This window comes from Phascolarctos cinereus, unplaced genomic scaffold (genome assembly GCF_003287225.1).
Source record: "Phascolarctos cinereus isolate Bilbo 61053 unplaced genomic scaffold, phaCin_HiC Scaffold_3;HRSCAF=262, whole genome shotgun sequence".
Taxonomy (NCBI): domain Eukaryota; kingdom Metazoa; phylum Chordata; class Mammalia; order Diprotodontia; family Phascolarctidae; genus Phascolarctos; species Phascolarctos cinereus.
This window is the reverse complement of record NW_027555736.1, coordinates 96,586,456-96,607,234: the sequence shown is the minus strand read 5'-3', so window position 1 is coordinate 96,607,234 and position 20,779 is coordinate 96,586,456. Positions and strand designations below refer to the sequence as shown.

General features: G+C 40.4%; 1 long non-coding RNA gene across 1 annotated transcript; it reads right to left on the bottom strand.

The window, feature by feature from the left end:
- Positions 1-624: 624 nt before the first annotated feature.
- On the bottom strand, positions 625-19,641 carry LOC110209620 (uncharacterized). Its single transcript, XR_002324870.2, has 3 exons — positions 19,410-19,641; positions 4,121-4,217; positions 625-4,011 (listed from the first exon to the last, which is right to left on the bottom strand). It is a non-coding gene; the product is annotated as an uncharacterized LOC110209620 (long non-coding RNA).
- Positions 19,642-20,779: the final 1,138 nt, after the last annotated feature.

The window sequence follows — 20,779 nt, the reverse complement described above, 5'->3', positions numbered from 1 at the left end:
CACTGATGTCTTCAAATATCTCCGTATGTTCACAGCCCTACTGAACTGCCAAAGTACTCACTTGTCTGGACCACTCGTAAGGCACTGATTCCATGTTGCTTTATAGTGTTGATTATTTTTTCATGTATATGTGATTTCCTAGATAGACTGGAAACTCCTTGAGGCCAGGGATTGTGCCTTAAATTTCATTGTATGCCCAATGATGCTTAGCAGTGGGCCTTCCTTACAAATAGTAGGTACTCAATAAATTGATGTGCATCAATAACCTCAATATAACTCAGAGAATAAAGGGGGATGGTTGGATGTAATCTGCCTGTTTAAGCCAATTAATGCCTAATCATCTTCATGTGGAAAAGTTTTAATCCTGAACCAGTACAAGGTAATCCATCAAACCCATAAAAGTCCAAGCCCTTAGGGAAGGCAAACTAAATTCTACTACTAGATTCAGCAAACAAAATGGTAAAAGTCAGGAGACCTGGGATCTAGACCTGGCTCATCCATTGATTAGCTTTGTGACCTTGGATAACTCACTTACCTTCTCATGTGCTCAGTTTTCCTATATGGTGGGGAGGAGAAACTCTGGACGTAAGGGGAGAGGTTGCAATAAATTATCTCCATCCCAGTCCTAACATTCTTTAAGAAAAATAAGGCACCAGAAAATAATACAATTCATATAGAAGACTAAAATAAATTTTATTTAATTTTTGTCTGCTAATTTGTATTATCCATACTACTGCTTACCTCCATTAATGTGGATAATTCAGTAGGGAGCATAATTAAATATTCATGTGTCCCCTGTCCATGTGACTCCCTGTAGGTACAAATGGTTTCTTTTTGTACTCTGTGTGCTTGTATGTCATGTATTCCTCCCTGTTTACACTTGGAGTTCTTCCACAAGTGCAGCTGTATCCATCGGTTCCTCCCTCAAGCCCTCAACATGTATGGAAGGTGCTGCCTTTGTACGGGTCAGCGATGATGAGCATGAGTTTGGCAGTCACCATCAAAAACATCTGGCCTGCTGCCTGCTCCAGTATCAGCTGGCGCTGAGCTGCCAGAATATATAGTATGAAAAGAAAACATTGTACTCAGTACTAAGTACAGGTGTGTATTGATTTACTTTGTAGATATGTTCTAGAGACATGGCAGCATTTGATTTAAACTTGGAAGGGAACCAAATCCCTCCTTTTATAAGAGAAGAAGCTTATGTCTAGAGAGGTTAAGCGACTGTTCCTGGGTCATACAGTCAATTCACCGCAAAGCATCTCCGTAGTCCCAGTAAGGTGTTCTTTCTGCCACATCACTCTGAAAGGATAAAGACATTGGAAGAGGGCAGTCTCATCTTTATAAATCACATAGAAGCATTTTATTTGGACCTCTCCTTTTGTTTCTTGTATTCTAATTGGCATTGTAGTTATTTATTTAAATGCAATTTCACCTACTAGGTGGCAAGTTCCTTAAAAACAAGGATTGTACTTTATTTCATCTTTGTGTATCCCATGTCTCATACATAGTAGGCACTTAATAAATATTTGAATTAAATTGAATTGACTCCAACTACAGAAATTTGCTCTTCAGTGGAATCTTCTGAGGACTCTTTTCATAAAGTGAAGTCCCCCTATATTTTGATTTTGCAATTTGTTTTTTCTTCTTTTACTTTTTATTGATATTACATTTTTTAGTTCACCTTCAGATCCAAACATAACTCTCTCTCCTCCCTTACTGAGGGACTCATCCCTTGTAACAATGAATTTTTAAAAAGTACGCCAGCAAGACCGATCAACAGTCTGTACCATACCCCACACCCCTACTCATTCATGTTGGCAAAGAAGGGAAGGGGGAGGGCTTCAGACACTTAATAGCCATTTGACCCTGGGCAAGTCATTTAACCTCTGTTGGCCTCTGTTTCCTCATATGTAGAATAGGGATCATAATAGCACCTACTTCTCAGGGTTGTTGTGAAGATCAAATAAGAAAATATTCATTAAATGCTTAAGTGCAGTGCCTAATACATAATAGGTACCTAATAAATTGCTCCCTTCCACCCTTCCATAATCCTAATTTTGAGGTTCTGTGATTCTTTAATGGGACTAGACACTTTAACAGACTATTACCGTTGGATGCTAGCCCATCATAAAAACAATTTCTCCTTAGATCATTCCTTGTATATTTTAAAAGAAACAAGTCAGTATCTTTAAGTGAAATTTGTCTCTAAGGCTCTGACTTTCATCAGTGAGTTTTGCATCCTGGGGCTACCTCCTCCCAGCCAGTAGTTTTAATATAAAAGAAGGAAGATCCATTGAAATTATCTTATTTTTAAAAAGGGGGGGGAGAGGAATGAAACTGGAATCTCCCAGCTATAAACCAGTAAGCTTGACTTTGACTCCTTGAGAAATCCTAGAACTGGAGCAGCTAGGTGGCACAGTGGAAAGAGCACCGGCCCTGAGGTCATCAGGACCTGAGTTCAAATCCAGCCTCAGCTGTATGACCCTGGGCAAGTCACTTAACCCCAATTGCCTAAAAAAAGAGAGAGAGAGAGAGAAATCCTAGAACATATCAATGGGATAGTTAGTGAAAATCTAAAAAGGGGTACATTGATCAAAAAGAGGTGGCATGGCTTCATCAAGAATAATAGGTCATATCTAAGTTGTTATTGTTGTTTTTCTATAAAGCCTGGAGCAGAGCTGGAAAAGAAGTGAACCTTAATGGGCAGGTTACTTCCTTAAATGTTGATCCCAGACTAGAATCTACCAAGAGGAGGAAGGAGGAGACACAGGGCAGAGGCATATGCAGGGTGAGAATACTTTCAGAGTGGAGGTAAAAAAAAAAAGTATGGAGTGTTAGGAGCAGAGCCCAAGAAAAAAGGCACGTTTATCAAATTTTCAGATGACACAAAGCTTAGAGAAATAAATTGAGTTATTATTCCACTGGTCTCATAGTTACTGAGCTTTTCTATGTATTAATTTCTGGGATTCATTTCTTTAGAGCCACCTTTTGGCCATCTCAGCTGCCATATAATGAATCCTAGGTCATTGACTAGAAAGTTTCTTAAGAAGGAGAGACTGACAGTACTTGTGTCATAACTGAGGATATGCGCTACTATAACCAGTTAAGAAACAGCCTGACACAAATAAGGATGAATGCCCCCAGGCTGAGAATAAGGTTTTTCTTTGATTGGCCATTTCCGGTGCTGAATTAAGGCCATTGTCACATACAACAACCTAATTTGGGATTAGACTTTCCTTGTAACTCTTTTTAACTCTTTATGGAGATTCAGAGGCCCAAAATCAGTTGGGGGAAGGGGGTTACCAAAGAAAACACACAGGAACTATACGGAGATTGGGAGAGTAAATTCCACTTTGCTCCCAAAATCCTCTCTGGATTGGCCTGAAAAACAATTGGCGCTAGAATGAAAGGTCAAGGAGTTGAGGTCAAAGCAATCTATTTCCCGGGACCCCATTCCTTCCTTTCTCACTTATATCTTTCAGCAGGGGAAACAAAATACTGGCTGCTTGTGTCATATTGTGTTTGGCAAAAAGCCCTACTGTCTCTGTACATATAAAATATTATAAAATTATTCTTCCACGTGTCGCCATGGAGTTCTAAAATTAAAGAGGCCTAGGAGTTAATCTAGTCTAACTTGTACGTGGGCATAAATCTCCCCCCACCCCCATCACGTCCACATATCCCTGATAATCCATCCTCTGCTTCAATAGTTTCAGTGACAGGAAACTCACTCCCTCATCAGACAGCCACCCATTGCACTTTCTGACAGTTCTAATTATTTGGAAGCTCTTTCTCATACTGATCCAAAATTCTTCCTCCCTGTAACTTCTGCCTATTGATCCTATTTCTTTCTTCTAGAGCCACATAAATCTAATGTGTCTTCTATATGACAGCCCTTTCGATATTTGAAGACAACTTTCATATCTTCTCATCTTCAAGGTAAATGTGCCCCAATCCCTTCAATCCATCTTTATATGACATGGCTTCATGGAAAACTTGGAAACTTTTCTGCAGGTAAAAGGAGAGAGAAGCAAGAAGGCCCAATGTCAGATGGAAAGTTCAATTATTTGTTTCTACTTTAAGTTGCTTGGTTTTGAAAGGAAAGTTGTATACCTACCTCACAAGGAAGATAAGAAATCTCCAATTGCCTCTGTATTACAATGGGCTCTGCACCCAGGGGCCCATCCTTTTCTGCAAAACACACTTAGATGTCACTACAGTGAGAGAGAGAGAGAGAGAGAGAGAGAGAGAGAGAGAGAGAGAGAGAGAGAGAGAGAGAGAGAGGAAGAGAGAGAGATTTATATATATATATATATATTCATTTATTTATTTATATGTTTGTTTATATATATATATTTATTTATATGTATATTTGTTTATATATATATATATATATGTTCAAAATGATGGCAAAAATGGAATAAGTAGCTAGAATTTTGAAAACCTAGTTTTCCAATGTTGTACATGTGTGTGCACATCCACTCTTGGTTAAATATTGACCAAATCTTATGATATAATTAATTGCCACTATTTCTATTTAAGTCACATTGATCTAAAATCCTGGCTCATACTCAGTCCCCTTGTCAATTTCCAAAACCATGTGCCTTGCGTTATAGTGTATTCCCAAATGAATTCAGTGTGTGCCCTTGTCCTTAGCTCAAGACTTTGGCTTTCTCCCAGAGCCCTGAGAAAGGTCATTCGTACAGTATAGTGGGAATACATTTATGGTAGAAAACAAAGCAAGAGCTGCTCCCAAGTTCAACTACAGAGTCCCCTTGGGATTTGGAGAGTACTAACCATCAGAGTTGATATAGCAATTCTGTGGCAGGCAGTATACCTATGTGACACAGACTTCCCTAACAGCCCGAATTTCTGAGTAAGCCAAGAGATATGAGCTTTGGGTCCCCTTTCAATCTGCTGTCCCCCATTGAAGCCAAGCAATCATGAGACCTCATATTTATATGTTGGAGGGGACTTCTAGTCTAACCTTCAGTTTGTGGATGAGGAAACTGAAAACCAAAGAGTTTAAATTATTTGATCCACACTGTGAAAGAAATATCAAAGCTACGTTTCAAATGTAAGAAATGTAAAATGTTTTCAATGTTTCTAAGTGCCTGTGCCATCTCATTTGATTCCCCCAACCCCAGAAAAACACAGGTCAAATATTAGTATAACCATTTTATAGATGAGAAAAACTGAGATCTAATGAGGTTAAATCAAGTCAACATGCATTTATTAAGTACCTACCATGTGCCAGGCACTGGAGTCCTGGAGATATAAAGAAAGGCACACACACACACACACACACACACACACACACACACACACACACACACACCACCAAAAAAAAAGAAAAGAAAACCCCCCCACAAGTTTCTGCTCTCAAGGAATTCATGGTCTAACAGACGTCAAATGGGTTGCCTAAGGCTACATACCTAGTGACATAATTGGTACTAAAACTTAAATTTCACATCTCCTAGTCTGAGTTTTGTTTGAGTAACCCAAAATAACTTCCCCTGCCATAGACCACGCTCCTTCACCTACCCCAACTGGTTTGTATTCAAGGAACTGAAACTAACCAGAAAGCCAAATCTATGCACGCTTGAACACACCCACACACTCACACACACACAAATACACATATAGAAAGCTTTCTAAAGTCAAATAAAAATTACCTTGCTTTCAGATTAGCATTAGCCTTGTATTATTCAGGACACTCCTCTTTTCTATGATGGCAGATAATTGAGATAATTCATATTTGACAGTTAACTCCTTGCACAAAGCACTCACAGCTATTATCTAATTTGTTCCCCAACATCTCTAGGAGATGGCAAGGGAGAAAGGGCAGGAATTATTATCCCCCCCACAAACACTTTTGTTCCACCAGAATCAATCTATTCTCAATCTCCTTAGCATTCTCTCTCAGTAAGTGGCTAAAATGTCTGTACACTTTGACCAAAGATTTCACTGCTAAGCATATACACCAAGAAGGTCAATGACATGACAAAAAGACCCATATATGACAAAATATTTATGGTAACACTTTTTTTGTCATCAGAGAGCTTGAAACTGAGTGGATGCCCATAACTGGGGAATGGCTAAACAAAATGTGACATATGAATGTAACGGATTATGACTGTGGTAAAAAATGAAGAATATGAAAAATTCAGACAAGCATGGGAAAATTTACATAAACCAATGAAAGTGAACCAGGAAAACAATATATGCAATGTCAGTCAAAACCAAATGCAATGAAATTGTAGTCACCAAGCTAAACCTCCAATAAGAAATATGAGAAGCTACTTTCTGCTGCTTCTTTGCAGAAGACGTGGGTGTGGAACACTAAATGTAAAGTCAAGCTTTTTTTTGATATGTTAGTTTTCCTGAACTTTTTTATTCTTTATCAAAAAACAAAAGATATCAATAATATTTTACTTTTAAAATTATTTCTTCATGCCTTTGTTCATGCTGGTTCCCCCCCACATCTCTTCATAACCAAGTCCTATCCATCTTTCAAGTCCCATATTTTCCAGAAAGCCTTCCCAGGTCACCTCAGCATGGGGATTTCTCCCTCTTTCTGAAGTCGTAGTACTCATCAACTGTATTTTTGCACTTAAGCTTGGATGTGATATTTCTTGTGTCATCATTTTTAGTTACTTAATGAGGGGGGTATTTAACTTTTCAGGTATGTGTGTGTTGTTCTCCAGGTACATTATAAACTTTCTGAGGGAGGGGACATGACTTACATTTCTCTGTAGCCCACTGAGTACCTGACACAGGGCCATGAACATAGCAATAATTAGAATTTATTTAGCACTCTAAGATTTGCAAAACACCTTACATAGCCTCTCATTTTTTCCTCACAATAACCTTACTAGGTGGGTGCTATTATATCCCCATTTTACCGATGAAGAAACTAAGACAGGGAGAATTTAAGTGATTTGCCCAAGGTCATACAGCTAAAGGCTGATACTTTTTTTTTTAATGATCTTCATCTGAATGAAGGACTAAGGATAGTGTCAATGATCGTCCCATTGTACTGTCCCATTGTACAGTTCAGGTCAAACAATATTTGCCATATTGTGCTGGACTCATCGCATATTGTGTTAGGATCGATAGTGATAAACTTGAGTTTATCTAGAAGAATGTAACTAGGAAGATGGAAAGCCTTAAGATCATGCCATATGGTTCTAATCAAGGTAATCAGGGGAGGCCCCCTCTTCTGATTTTCTGGGCCAGGGCAGCTCCTATGAAGTTGTGCTCTGGCTTACTGATCCCTGTGTCTGGGGGACTACACCAAAGATAACTGGTGACTGGGCCAAGAAGGACCACCTCCTCAGAAGGTAATAAAAAGAAGAAAAGGAAAACAAAACAAACCTCTTTTCTATCCCTCACCATTTTGAATGCAATAGCTTTGGGACTCTGCCAGCTCTCCCTTGGATTCCAGGCAGGGTAGGAGGAGATTTTTCTCCTCCCGCTCCTCTCCCTAGCATAATGATGCCAAGAAGACATGTCAGCAAGAACATATTCTGGCCTGCTTGGGCCTGACATTGGACTTAGAGTCCCTGGCTGACTCTTCTGTTTTGTGTTTCTTTCTCTGAGCACAGGTCACTGAACAGGAATCCAAAGAGATAGATAATTCTCACCTTTGTGGCTACCTCATCAGTTTGAGAGCTCCTGACTTCCCCAACCATTCCTGCAACTCCTGAGGAAAACATAGCAAAAGGAAAATGCTGCAGCTAAAAGAACTCAGAAAGTCCAAACCATTCCCTCGCTGGCCAGAAGATCTCAGTCTTGTGAGTTGTATAGACAGTGAAAGTGAAATATTAATTCAGCAGTCCCACAAAATGTCTTTGCCTCTAGGGAGAAGTGTAATGAGTTATTGTTTTATGTTTTCAGTATTTGTTAATGCATGTTTGTAAGACTGCTATGTTTTAAGCATTCATTTTGTGATGGAGGAAATACATAGCTAGAATATACCTGATATGTATTTCACATATTGAGTATTCTTTAGAAATGACTTTGTTAATGGGCTAAACCAACTTTTGTTTAAGAGATTTTCCCCAGAACTTTGAGTTGGGGCTGGGGGGCATAAGGCACTAGAGATGAGAATCTGCTTGAATCCTCTCTTTTTATTGGGGGAAATGTGATCAGGACTGAAACCAGTTCATGTAAGTCCAGAGCAGGAGCTCCCTTTTCTCAGGAGGACCCGAAGGCCACAACAATATGAAGACTGGTTGAGTTCTGTTCAAATATTTGAAGAACTGTCATATAGAAAAAGCACGGGATTTTCCTTAGCCCCAGAGGGCAGAACTAGATGAGATGCCTAAAAATTGCAGGAGTATATTGATGGCTGATGTAAAAAGCGAACAAATGAAAACAGCTTCCTAACAATCAGTGCTGTCCAAAAGTGCAAAGGGCTCTTTACTCACTGGAGGTCTTTAAGCAAAAAGCTGGATGATGATGTTTCCTCATATGCTATTCAAGAATAGACTGGAAAGCCTCAGAAACCCCTTCCAACTCTGAGCTTCAGTGATTCTACCACTTACTACCTATTCTGTCTTGAGCAAAACATTAATTTCCCTATGCCTCTTTGGTTATCTGTAAAATGATGGTGTTGGACTAAGGGACCTCCAAGGTCCCTTCCAAGTTTGACTCTCTGATCCTAGGACTGGATGACCTCTAAAAACTCTTCCAGCTCTCTTTTTATGATACGATAACACAATGATCCTTTGTGGGCAGCGAGAAAAAGGAAGAAGAAGTCAAAGATAAGCACCAGGCTTTTTAAACACGGGATATTGAGTGAATGGTGGTAACAATGAAGAAAATATTTGAGACAAAAAAGGGAAGCAGGTTTTTTAGAAGAAAGTTAAGTTCCCATTTGGATATGTTGTCTTTAAGATGCTAGCACAACATTCAGATGTAGAGAGAAGTCTTGTAGGTGGTTGGAAATATGGACTGGATCTTGAGAGAGGTTAGGATTGAATTTATGCATCTGAAGATTATCTGCATGAAAGGAGATAACAAACTGAAGGAATGAATGTGATTGCCAAAGGACAAAGGGTAGGGAGAGAAGAAAAGACAGGCCGATGATTTAGAACCTTGGGGAAGACTAGCAAAAAGGGGTTGTGGAAAGGACAGAAAACCTTTACAGGCAAACAAAGGAGTGTCATGGAGGAAGGAGGACAAGGAGACTATCTTAGAAGCTAGGAAGGACAGAGCGTTCAAAGGTGATAATGACAATGTGGAGAGGACAAGGAGGACAAAAAGAAAGACCGCTGGATTTACCAATAATCAAGTCCTGAGTGACTTCCACTGGAATGATTGAGTCAGGAGTCAGATCATAGCAGGTGGAGGAGTGAGTGGTTGATGAGGAAGTGGAGACATTGGGTCTAATTTGGGAATGAAAGGTGAAAAAAAAGCTAATTCTATAGTTAGTTGGGATAGAAGGGTCCAGGAAAGGAGTTTTATGTTTGTGTGTGTACATCTGTGTGTATCTATGTGCATTTTTCTCTAGGATTGGGGAAACCTGAATATCTCTACAGACAGATGGTAGTGAGCCAGGAAAGAGGGAGGAATTTATAATACATGAGTTGGGGAGGATGATTAATGGACAAACTGAGATAATTTGCATCTTAATTAACACTGATTTGCATAGTTGCTAGAACTAAAACTTTTTCCAAATCCTCAATGTACAAATTAATTCTATAAGCTCAGTAAATTTGCACTCCTGCTTTCAAAGAAGGATCTGTGTGAGTTTCCGGGTACAATCTGGGTACATAACGGACAAAAATTATAGACCTTAAGTTCAGAGGACTCCAAGAACATGAAAAAAGAAGAACATTTCCAAGGAAGGCACCTTGGAGGTCATCTCTTCCTTTTATCACCTTCATTTTATAAATGCAGACACCAAGGCCTAGGGAAGTAAAATAACATATCCAAGGTCACACAGAATCAGGATGTGAACTCCAGGCGTCTTGACTCTAGATTGACTGCTTTTTCTATTCTGTTACCCTTTACAAAAACAACAATGATAACAATAATAATAACAATCATAATAATAACAATAACAGCTAGCATTTAAGGCTTGCAAAACACTTTACAGTTATTATTTCATTTTATCCTCTTAACACTAGCTGGGTAAGTCACTTAACCCTGTTTGCTTCAGTTTCCTATCTGTAAAATGAACTGGAGAAGGAAATGGCAAAGAAAATGCCAAGAAAACCCCAAACAGGGTCACAAAGAGTTGGACACGACTGGAAAGCAACTGAACATCCCTACAACACCCTGGGAGGTAGGTGCTTTTAATTACCCCCCCACTTTACAGAGAAGGACACTGAGATTCAGAGAGGTTAAATTAATTGGAGGAACATGACCAGATCCTATATTCCAAGGCTACACCTTGGAGTGGTCCTTTCTATTAGAATTCATTCTTTCTACCATAGTCTGTTAATCAACCCCGCCCAGAATTCTCTCTCTGTAAAATGAGGAAGCTGGACAAAAGCTGTAGCATTCTATGGCTCTGTGATTACTTATTTGTCAAATACATTAAAAGATAATTTCCCTGGCGTTTCTTCCCACCCCTGCCAAAATCAATAAATAAGTCTTCTCTTAGAGATCTTTCCCAAATTTCAGGTTTAGCTCTTTGGGAAAAGAGGGGAAGAGAATGCTGTATTCTTTTCTGGGAGCCACAGCCTGGCCTCTTCCAATAGTCTGTTGCTCTCTCTCTCTTGGAAGACTGTACCACAGATGGCTAGGCGGTAGGAATGAGGAGAAAGAGAAACAGGGCTAACTGCTTTGAAGTAGAGATTCCTGGAAAGTTCCAAAGAGCCTGGGTGGGGCATATGTCCAGAGGGAACTTAAACTTTAAATTGTTTGGCCTGAGACAGCTCTAACTCTTGCTGGCAGGGACTTCCTCTCCCAATGCCATTCATCTTTCTCAGGATCTCCCTTCAACTAAAAAAGAACATTTGAAAAAAACAAAACCCACAGCTCATACCCTGGACAAGGAGAGTTTCCCTCTATTCCTGTGTGTCCCTGATAAGGACAACATTCTGCCAATTGTTGCATCCTGTTCTAGATGCCCCCACCTCCTCCCACAAGCACCACCTAATCCCCCTCACTCAGGCTTTCTATTGAAGACTATGAATAAACAGCCCCCAGGAGAACATGATTACCCTCTGATGGAACAAATTGCCCTTAAAAAATGATTTTCATTCAGACTACGCAGATTGGGAATCCCACCAATCAGGATTCAGAAACACAAAACTGTGCTCCTCCCTTAGTGTGGGAGTCATTGCTGTTAATAATTAATCCCATCTCTAATTCTATGTCCTTTCCCTGCCCCTTCCCCATCCCCATGAAACATTACACACATTTTCTATCAGGAATCTCCAACAGGAAAAGGAGATCACCCTCAGTCACTATACCACCTGTTGTCATGATGGTATTTTGTATATTAGTAACTAAAATACTTTGGATGGAGTCCAAGACATATCCACCTTCAATTCAGCTCAATTCAACTAAGTCAATTCAGTTTAATTCAGCAAACATTCGTTACGTTTGTGGAAAGTAGAACTCTGTAGAAAGCACTATACTAGCTTTTGGGAATATGAAGATGAAAAATGACAGTTCCTGCCTTCAAGGAGCATACAGACTATAGAAGAATACGGTAGGTATTTAAGTATGTATAATATATAATACAAGGTAAAGTAGGTATTCGTGGAAACATTTACAAGGTTCTCCAGATAAATTTGGGGAAGAAGAAAACACTGTCAGTAAGATGGCAAAGGGGCTAGAGTGCCGGACTTGGAATCAGGGAGATGAGTTCAAATCCCGCCTCAGACACTTACTAGCTGCGTGATCCTGCTTCACTATCCTCATCTATAAAATGAGGATAATAATAGAGCCTACCTCATAGAATTGTTGTCAAGATCCAATGCAAAGTGCTTTACAAACTTTATAGGACTCTGTAAATGTAAGCTATTATTATCTTTGTTGGTTTTTTTTAAGGTTTCATGTTAGAGCTGCCACCTTACTGGAGTCTTAGAGGAAAAGGAGGATTTTAACAGGCAAAGATGAGAAGAGAATGCATTCCAGGCACAAAGGACAGCCTGAAGGGATGCCAAGTGAGATCAGAGAACAGTTAGAAGTCTAGTTTGGGTAGACTCTAGAGTATATAAAGGAGAATAATATGAAATAAGAATGGAAAAGTAGGTTGGAACTAGATTGTGGAGAGTCCTAAATGATGCTTTAAGTAGTTTCTAGTTTGCCCAAACTGAAGCACTGAGCAGGGGAATGAGAGGATGAGACCTGTTCATTAGAAAGATTATCTTGGTAACTGAGAAGGATGGAAAAGTAAGAAACTCCCTGCTAGAGGTGGGGAGATCACTTTGGAGACTGTTACTATAACCCAGACATAAGGCCATGAGGGATGGCCATGTGATAGAGAGAAGTAGACTAATGTGAGAGTAAAGTTGGGATGAGTGTTATACTTAGGGGAAAAGTCATAGTATCTTAAGGTCATATTTGAGTTAGAAGGAACCTGAGTCCCTTCTAGTCCAACCCTCTCATTGTATAGATGAGGAAACTGAGGACCAGAGAAGTTAAGTGATTTTGTCCAATGTTGTACAAGGGTAAAATCTGAACCCAAGTCCTGATGAGTTCAGTTTTTGTTATACTGAGTTTGAGGTACTAGTGGAACATCAGAGAGACAATGTCCAATGGGCAGATGGAGATGAGGGATTTAAATTTAAAGGAGAGATTGGAGCTGGAGCTATACCTTTGGGAAACATCTTCAATAGGGATGATAACTTATACCATGGGAGAGAATAAGGTCACACAGGAAGTGAGTTCTGCCTTTCTTGAAATTCCAAGCTGTTCATGTACTCTACCTATTGATATTAACCTCGTATTAGTTTATATGTCAAGGTGGGGTTTCCTCCCCCAACCTGTTGGATGTAATCACAGAAAGCAAGGAATTGACCAGCCAATTAATCAATATTCATTAAGCTCCTACTAAGTGCCAGGCACTGTGCTAAGTGCTGTGTGAATACTTTTCCCCAATAGAATTAAAGCAAACAATGAAATTGGATGAGCTAACACACTAGCCACAGCCCTGGGGATTTAAATAGCTAAGCCCTGGAGAAGTGAAGACAGTCAAAGCTGTTGACTGAGACAGTTGTAGAATGAGATACCTGTATGGGCATAGTGGGGATGATGGAAGGGACTCTTATCTCTTCCTCCATTATCTGCTGTGGCAGTGACTTGCCCAGAGGAAGACATCCAATCCAGAAGTTTAGAAGTCCATCAATTTGAGAGAGTTTGAGGACAAATGGAGACACATTCCAGATAGAAATGAATACAGAGAGTTGGTAACTCGAGGGAGGAAGCAACTTCAAGGAATAAGACCCCTGGAAGCAAAGAAGAGAGCCAGCCAGGAGAAGAGCAGACCCAGGTAATCCAGCTGAGAAAAATACCTTCAAGAGATACTACCTCCAGGGTAGCTGTATAAGAACTCTAGGAAGAGAGAGGACTTCTAAGTCCTGCAGTACCAAGCATTGCAAACTGCCTTTGCCAAACATACATCCTACACTCCCATTGTACAATGAACACATTGGATGTAACTCATTCCCAAGTGCTTCCTGTGGTAAGCATACCCACCTATGGCCAATAAACTACTCTCCTCCAGGATCTCAGCAACTAACTGTTAAAAGGATCAGAAGAAGAATGTATGATAATACATAACAAAGGTAGGTAAAGAACTAGATTATTAAATTCAGGAGGCATTTTATCACTGGGTTGCCTTTGGAATTAAAGAGTATAGGTGACATGTCCCCAAACTGCTTTAGAATTGACTGTCCTGGTCAGAAGAATGAAAGCTTTGTGCTTAATAGGCTTGTTAAAGTCTCTTACTCTCCTGCCGAGGCTTGTTAAAAATAATGGCAGGCCAAAAGTTTGATGACATCATTTTTTGTTTATATATCTATCCGTGCAATGCAGGTGATGATTCGGAGGAAGGAGCTGGACTGGGCAAATGTGAGCCACTTTCTTTATTGTACTTAATTTTCAAGGTTGGATTAGAAGATTTTGATTAATCATTTTTTGGGGGAGGGGGTCAGGAGACAGGACCAGACTCATGATTTCATTGATGTTGCAAAACTCCCAATGTCAAAAGACCCTCTACTGACGCAGATTGGCAGTCCGTTTGTAAATTGTGGACATGGAGAATTTCTTGGGGACACAAAAAGTTAAGTGGCTTGCCTATGATCATATAGTCAATACATGTCAGGAACAAAATTTAAACCCAGATTTCTCTGACTCTGAAGTTGGCTTTTTATTCACTCACCACACTGCCTTTCTTGTCTAAAAAGTCCTCCCTATAGTAGTATGAGTGTAACCCAAGACTGGGATTCTAAGTTCTGAGAGTGCAGGGTCTAGGTCTCTAATTCAACTCATTTTAATTCAGCCAACATTTATTAGGCTATTACTATATTGGGGGCACTATTCTAGATCCTCAGGATTCGAAGACAAAAATGAACCATTCCTGACTTCAAGGAGCTTACATTCTCCTGTAGGGAAAGAATATGTAAGTACATATAAAGTGGTTGTATGGATGTGTGCTACATATATAAAATATAAATATATGTTTGTATTATATTGTTATATGTAATGGACTATATATTGTATATGTTCTATATCATTTATGTATATAATATACCAATATGTTACATTGATATATATAATTGTTTTATATAACATTATAATATATAAAATATATATATTCTAATATAATGCAATGTGATATATGTAAAATGTAATGTAGCACAATATAATTTAACATGATAATATAACATATGATATATGTAATATATAATTATAATATAATATATATGATTATAATATAATTATAATACATACATATAATAATTATATATGTATGTACACATACATATATGTGTGTGCGTTATCCAAATAACACCCCTCTGGCCTACTCCTCCAACCAACTTGTGCTGGAACTTATGGAATGAGTCCCCATAAGATTGCTACTTTGTGTTCTAGGCATAATGCTTTGGATCTACACTCTTATCACTATAGCTCAAGAACCCCCACTGGTGGGTCTCTGATTATCAATCAGCCAGCAGATTTAATTAACTCTTAACAAAGGCATTTATTAAGATGGAATAGTAAAAAGACACATTCGCTCCATCTATCTACCTGAGGTACACTCTCTTCCCATAACTGTGGGAAACAACAAATACACAAATACACAAACATCCTGAATCACTGCATTCTCTCTCTATTCTGAGGAAAGAGACTTGAGCTTCTTTGGTGCCCCCAGGAAATACTTTTTAAAACCCTCAGTTTCATCAATGTGAGTGCTAACTCTGTTGACACAGGTCACAACCCTCTGTGCCTCAGGAGATGATCTTCAAAAGCAAAGCTTGGCAGTTGGAGGACATGGGGCAAAATCCCCACTCTGGTATTCTGTTACTTTGCATAAATCTCTTAACTTCCCTGGGTCTCCTTCATCTGTAAAATGAGGTTTTTGAACTAGTTAGCCTCTGAGGTCCCTTCCAATTCTAGAGACATGTGATCTAGATGGCAATGATGATAATTGTCGCTATGGCCCAAAATGTTGTCACTTGGAGGCCAGCATTCGGATGCAGCCCTCCAAATTTAACTAGTCTGGGATCCTATAACATGAATCTGTTGTACAATCTGCCATCACGGCCACACTTGGGGCCTTTCCAGCTTGGGAAAACCCACCGGAACTTGCATCCTTCTGGTATTACCTCCAGCCATGACAAAGCTTTAGAGTCAAATTTTAGAGGTGGTGGGCACCCAAAAAGAATGCAAATCGTAGTCATTTAATCTATAAAACTAATTTCTTGGACTGGCAGTCATGAGACCTTGGTTAATAGTAACAATAGTTAAGATAATTTCAATAACAATTCATGTCCATAGTGTGCCTTACATAAAACCACCGTACGGCTGAAAAGCAGTTTACATTCATCATTTCACTTCATCCTCCGCAGTAAGCTTTACATGTTATACTACTTGCTCATTTGGAGCCTAGGGGAGATATAATGGTCTTTCAGGCCCTTGTAGTTCCATCTTCTCATGTTTTAACTGGGAGGTCATCTTAAACAAAAAGTTAGGAATGCCATCTCAATTCTTCCAAGACACCAGAGAGGAAAATTCCTAACATTTAGGCAGAGGTTTAGCCCTGTGCTTTAGCTTACATGAATATTTGTGTCTTGTTAATCCCTGGTTGCTTTGCAGTTGAGAAAAAATTCAGGTTACTACAAACATTTGGGCCAGGGGTGGGGAAGCTGCGGCCTCAAGGCCACAGGTGGCCCTCTAGGTCCTCAAGTGTGGCCCTTTGACAGAATCCAAATTTCACTCAAAGGCCACCTGTGGCCTTGAGGCCACAGATTCCTCACCCCTGATTTGGGCGATGAGGCAGTAGTGGATATTACGATGTCTGTTAATAGACAGGCACCAGGAGGGGAAATTGGGCAAAGATCAGACTTTTTCTTAGAACTTCCCTCAGTACTTGAGGAGGTGGGTACAACTGAGGGCAGCAGCCTGAGTTTTCTGCTTCAGGAGACCTATCAGGTTCATGGCCCTCCTTGACCCAGCTCAGCCCTCCTTTCTCTTTCTCCTTTCAGAAGGAGAATGCCCTGTACTGTGCATTCTTTCACGCTCAGCTTTTGATGTCTATTCATTCCTATTTCTCTGCTGCCACACCTTTGAAATCTCTCATTATTCTAAACTAAGTTCTGAGAGGCCTTTTATAAAAGCTCCTTGGGACAGGACTAGATCCCTCACCCAATCAGAACAGAATTCCTATTGCAGGAAATTTAAATGTTATTGACTGATTCAAGGAATTATCCAGGCCTTATTCACCCCTGGCAAACAGTCAAGATGCGTTCTCTCTTGATAAATGTATCAGAACTTAGCCTCTGGGGGCTTGCTTTAAATGGAGTAAGTTTATTTTATTGATACCTTTCCATATAAGTAATTTCATTTAGACCTCACAACAACCCTATAAGGTAGGCACTACAGGTATTATAATCCCCACTTCATAAAGGAGGAAAGTGAGAACCAGAGCATTTAGTCACCAGGTCTTCCTGTCTCCAGCTTCAGTCTGGTAGGCACTAAGCCATTCTCTTTGGTAATACAGTACTACAATTATTCTTTATAGAGGAGGAAGCAGGCTTAGAGCAGTGATCTGACTTGTTGAAGATTGTATTGATGTAACAGTGTTGAGATATGGGTAGTGTTGTTATGCTGGGGGTAAGGAGGCTTAGTCAGTCCTTTCTTCTGGCTTGCCTTCTTGTTCCAGCTCCTCCCCTAGGGCATGACTTTCTTTCTAGTTAACTCCTCTGGCTTCGAGGCTCAAGCAAGGCTTGGTTTTCCTTACAAGCTAGTCCAATGAAGAAACTAGGGGAAGAGGAAATGGTCAAAAAGCCACCTCCCATATCAGTTATAGCCTCCTCCCTGCTATTCCAAACTGTTGATATGTTTGTCTAGAAACGATCTAGATTTCTGTTTTTTTCCAAATTGATCTTCCTAGGGCAGCTAGGTGGTACAGTGGATAGAGCACCAGCCCTGAAGTCAGGAGGACCTGAGTTCAAATCTGACCTCAGAACAAACACTTGGCACTTAACCTAGCTGTGTGACCCAGGGCAAGTCACTTAACCCCAATTACCTAAAAAAAAAAAAACAAATTGATCTTCCTGAAATGTAGGTCTGACCATGTCATCATTATCCTCTCTCCCCACCCACTCACTGTCCAGTAAACCGCAATGGCTCCCTCTTACCTTCAGAATCAAATAGAAAGTTCTGTCTTTTAAAGACCTTTATAACCTGACCCCTTCCTACTTTTTCTGTCTTCTTATACCTTACTCTCCTTCACATCCTCATTGGTCCAATGACACTGGCATCTCTGCTGTAACTCACACAAGACACTTCTCCTGTGTTTCTATTTTTACTGACCTTCCCTTATCTCCAGAATTCTCACCCTCTTCATCTCCCCCTTCTGACTTTCCTGGTTTCCTTCAAGATCCATCTAAAGTCTCAGCCTTCTACAAGAGTCCTTTCCCAGCTCTCTTTAATGCTTGTGCCTTCCCTTTGTTGATTATCTCCAATTTATCCTGTATGTAACTTATTTGTATGTAGTCATTTATATGTTGTCTCGCCCATTAGGCTTCAGATTCCTTGACCGGAGAGACTGTTTTTTGGCTTTCTTTGTATCCCCAGCACTTAGCACAGTGAATGGCACATAGCAGGTGCTTACATACTTGTTGACTTGCTGACATGCTCTTGGAAGTTCTAAAATATGAATCAATAATTCTCACTTGTTCAATTCTAGGCTCCTATCTGGATTTTCCTAGGGAATTATCATATGGCAGTTGTGAAATTTCCTTCTCTCTCATTCCCTTCTATTTTTTCTCTAGATTGCCTTTGCAAAAGGATACACACATTTATCTTTAAAAATTAGCCTTAAAACAAAAATACAAGAGAAAGCAAATTTACTCCAAAAAAAAAAATCTTGCCTCCAACAGAAATGAGGAGGCAGGGGAAAAGGGTGGAATCACTAGTCTTGGGTCTTCCCCTCTGAGCTCAGCAAAATCTGATCCACTGAAACATACCCCACAACCACGGAGTCTGAGACACTTTCTCAGATTGAGACTCTTTGTTGCTACTCTGCTTTTGCTTCCCATGGCAAGGGGAATTCTTGGTCTCCTTGAGGGCCATTTGTGTAGGCTATTTCCCAAAGTTTCTCCTGCTCTGAGGTTTCTTTCTGCATCTTCCATCAATTGTCCTTATAGAGTTGCTGGACCACAGGGTAGATTTCCTTACCTCCAAGTTAGAGATAACAGGTGGGAAGACTAGAACCTATGGTATAAGGGCTACTGAGCTCTTTTCTGGACTATTTTCCACCATTGGTATCCACCTGCCACCCAATTCCCCTCTGTGGTCCCAAGAAGCTGTAGAATGTGCAGTGGCCACACCCTGGTAAATGGTTTTGGCAGACAAGCTAAACCAGGTTGGAATAACTGATAGGCTTCAGACCCATCAGTGAGTTTGAGGTGTCTACTCCAAGCATGTGAAGACACCTGCTGATAGAATGGGCAGACGTGAACAATTTGTTCCAATGGGCCATGAAGGCAGTGGAAGCGGGCACTAAGGAGTGCTTAGAGCTTGGTTAGACATCAAAGACACCAAGTTCATCCACTACTACTACCAATCATCTTGACTTTTGTCTTGCCGCTGGATTTCAATGACTGTGGAATAGAAAGTGAGGCCAACAATTTTGAGCAACTCTGCCTCTCTTAAATCCAATTTATGCACAAGTCAAACAACATCATCCATACCATTTTACCATTTCTACCTACCTCAAAGTCCTGTGGTAATGGGCAAGTGACTGAAGCAGCAGGTTTGGATACACTGGGAACCGTAGTCACAACCCTGAATACAGATGGCCCAGGCCACAGGGTCAACTTCTCACTGGACTGGAGTAGCAGTGAGATTCAGCAGCCCCCTGAATGTCCAAGCAGCCTTTTGTAAGGATGCACCACTCACTTCCTGGAATGAAGAAGGAGGTAGAAAAGATGCCCTGAAAATTGTCCGCTTCACCTAACCTAACCCTGGCCTGCTTACCATGGCAGGTGGGGATCCTATCCTGAGGTTGAAACACACACACACACACACACACACACACACACACACACACACACACACACACAATTTATGAAGACTTTTGTAAAGATGATTCCACACACCACTGGTACATTGAATGTATACACACTTATGGACAACATGAAATCTAGTAGATCTGAAAGACAACAGCTCTTGCTGCAAGAGAACTCAACTGGTATCACATCCAAACAGCATCCCTGCGTGAAAAAAGGCTGGCAAATGAAGGCCAGCTTACCAAAGCCAGAGCTCAATACGTGTTCTTCTGAAGTGACCACAATGACAGGGAGCATCATGAAGCTGGCAGAGGCTTTGCCACCAAAACCAATCCAGTCAACAAGCTCGGACGCCTCCCAAAAAGGGGCAAACGACAGGCTCGTGACAATGTGATTGCCACCTTCAGGAAAACACCTTGCCTCTATCATCAGTGCATATGCTTCCGCCGTGACGAACTCTGACAAGTTCAAAGACCTGGAGACCCTCAGCATCAGTGTGCCAAAAGAGGACAAGCTGTAGTTCTGGGTGACTTTAATGCCAGAGTAGGCACAGACTATCAGACATAGCAGGGAGTCCTTGGGAGGAATGGAGTTGGAAACAACAAGGCAACGGCCACTTACCACTGAAGACTTGTGCAACTCATGGCCTCATCACCAACACTTCTTCCATTTTGGATGCACCCTGGCAGCAAACATTGGCACTTAATAAACTATGTCATCATAAGGAGAAGAGACAGACCAGATATGATAGTAACAAAGGCGATATGTGGAACAGAATGCTGGATCAATCATAGACTTATCCTTTCCAAGCCAAATATTCACATTCAACAAAAGTGGTGGCCCAAGGCAAGACAAGAAGACTTAATGTCAATAGATTAAAGCCCTTCTCTGAGTGTGAATAGTTTGTTGCTAACTTGGAGGGAAAGCTAAGCCAACACATGGTTGGCAACAGTGGAGCAGAAAAGGAGTGGGCAGCTTTCAGAGATTTGATGCACAGCACTGCATTTATTCATCTGGGCCAGAATACTCACATACATCAAGACTGGTTTGAGAAAAATGATGAGGAAATTCAG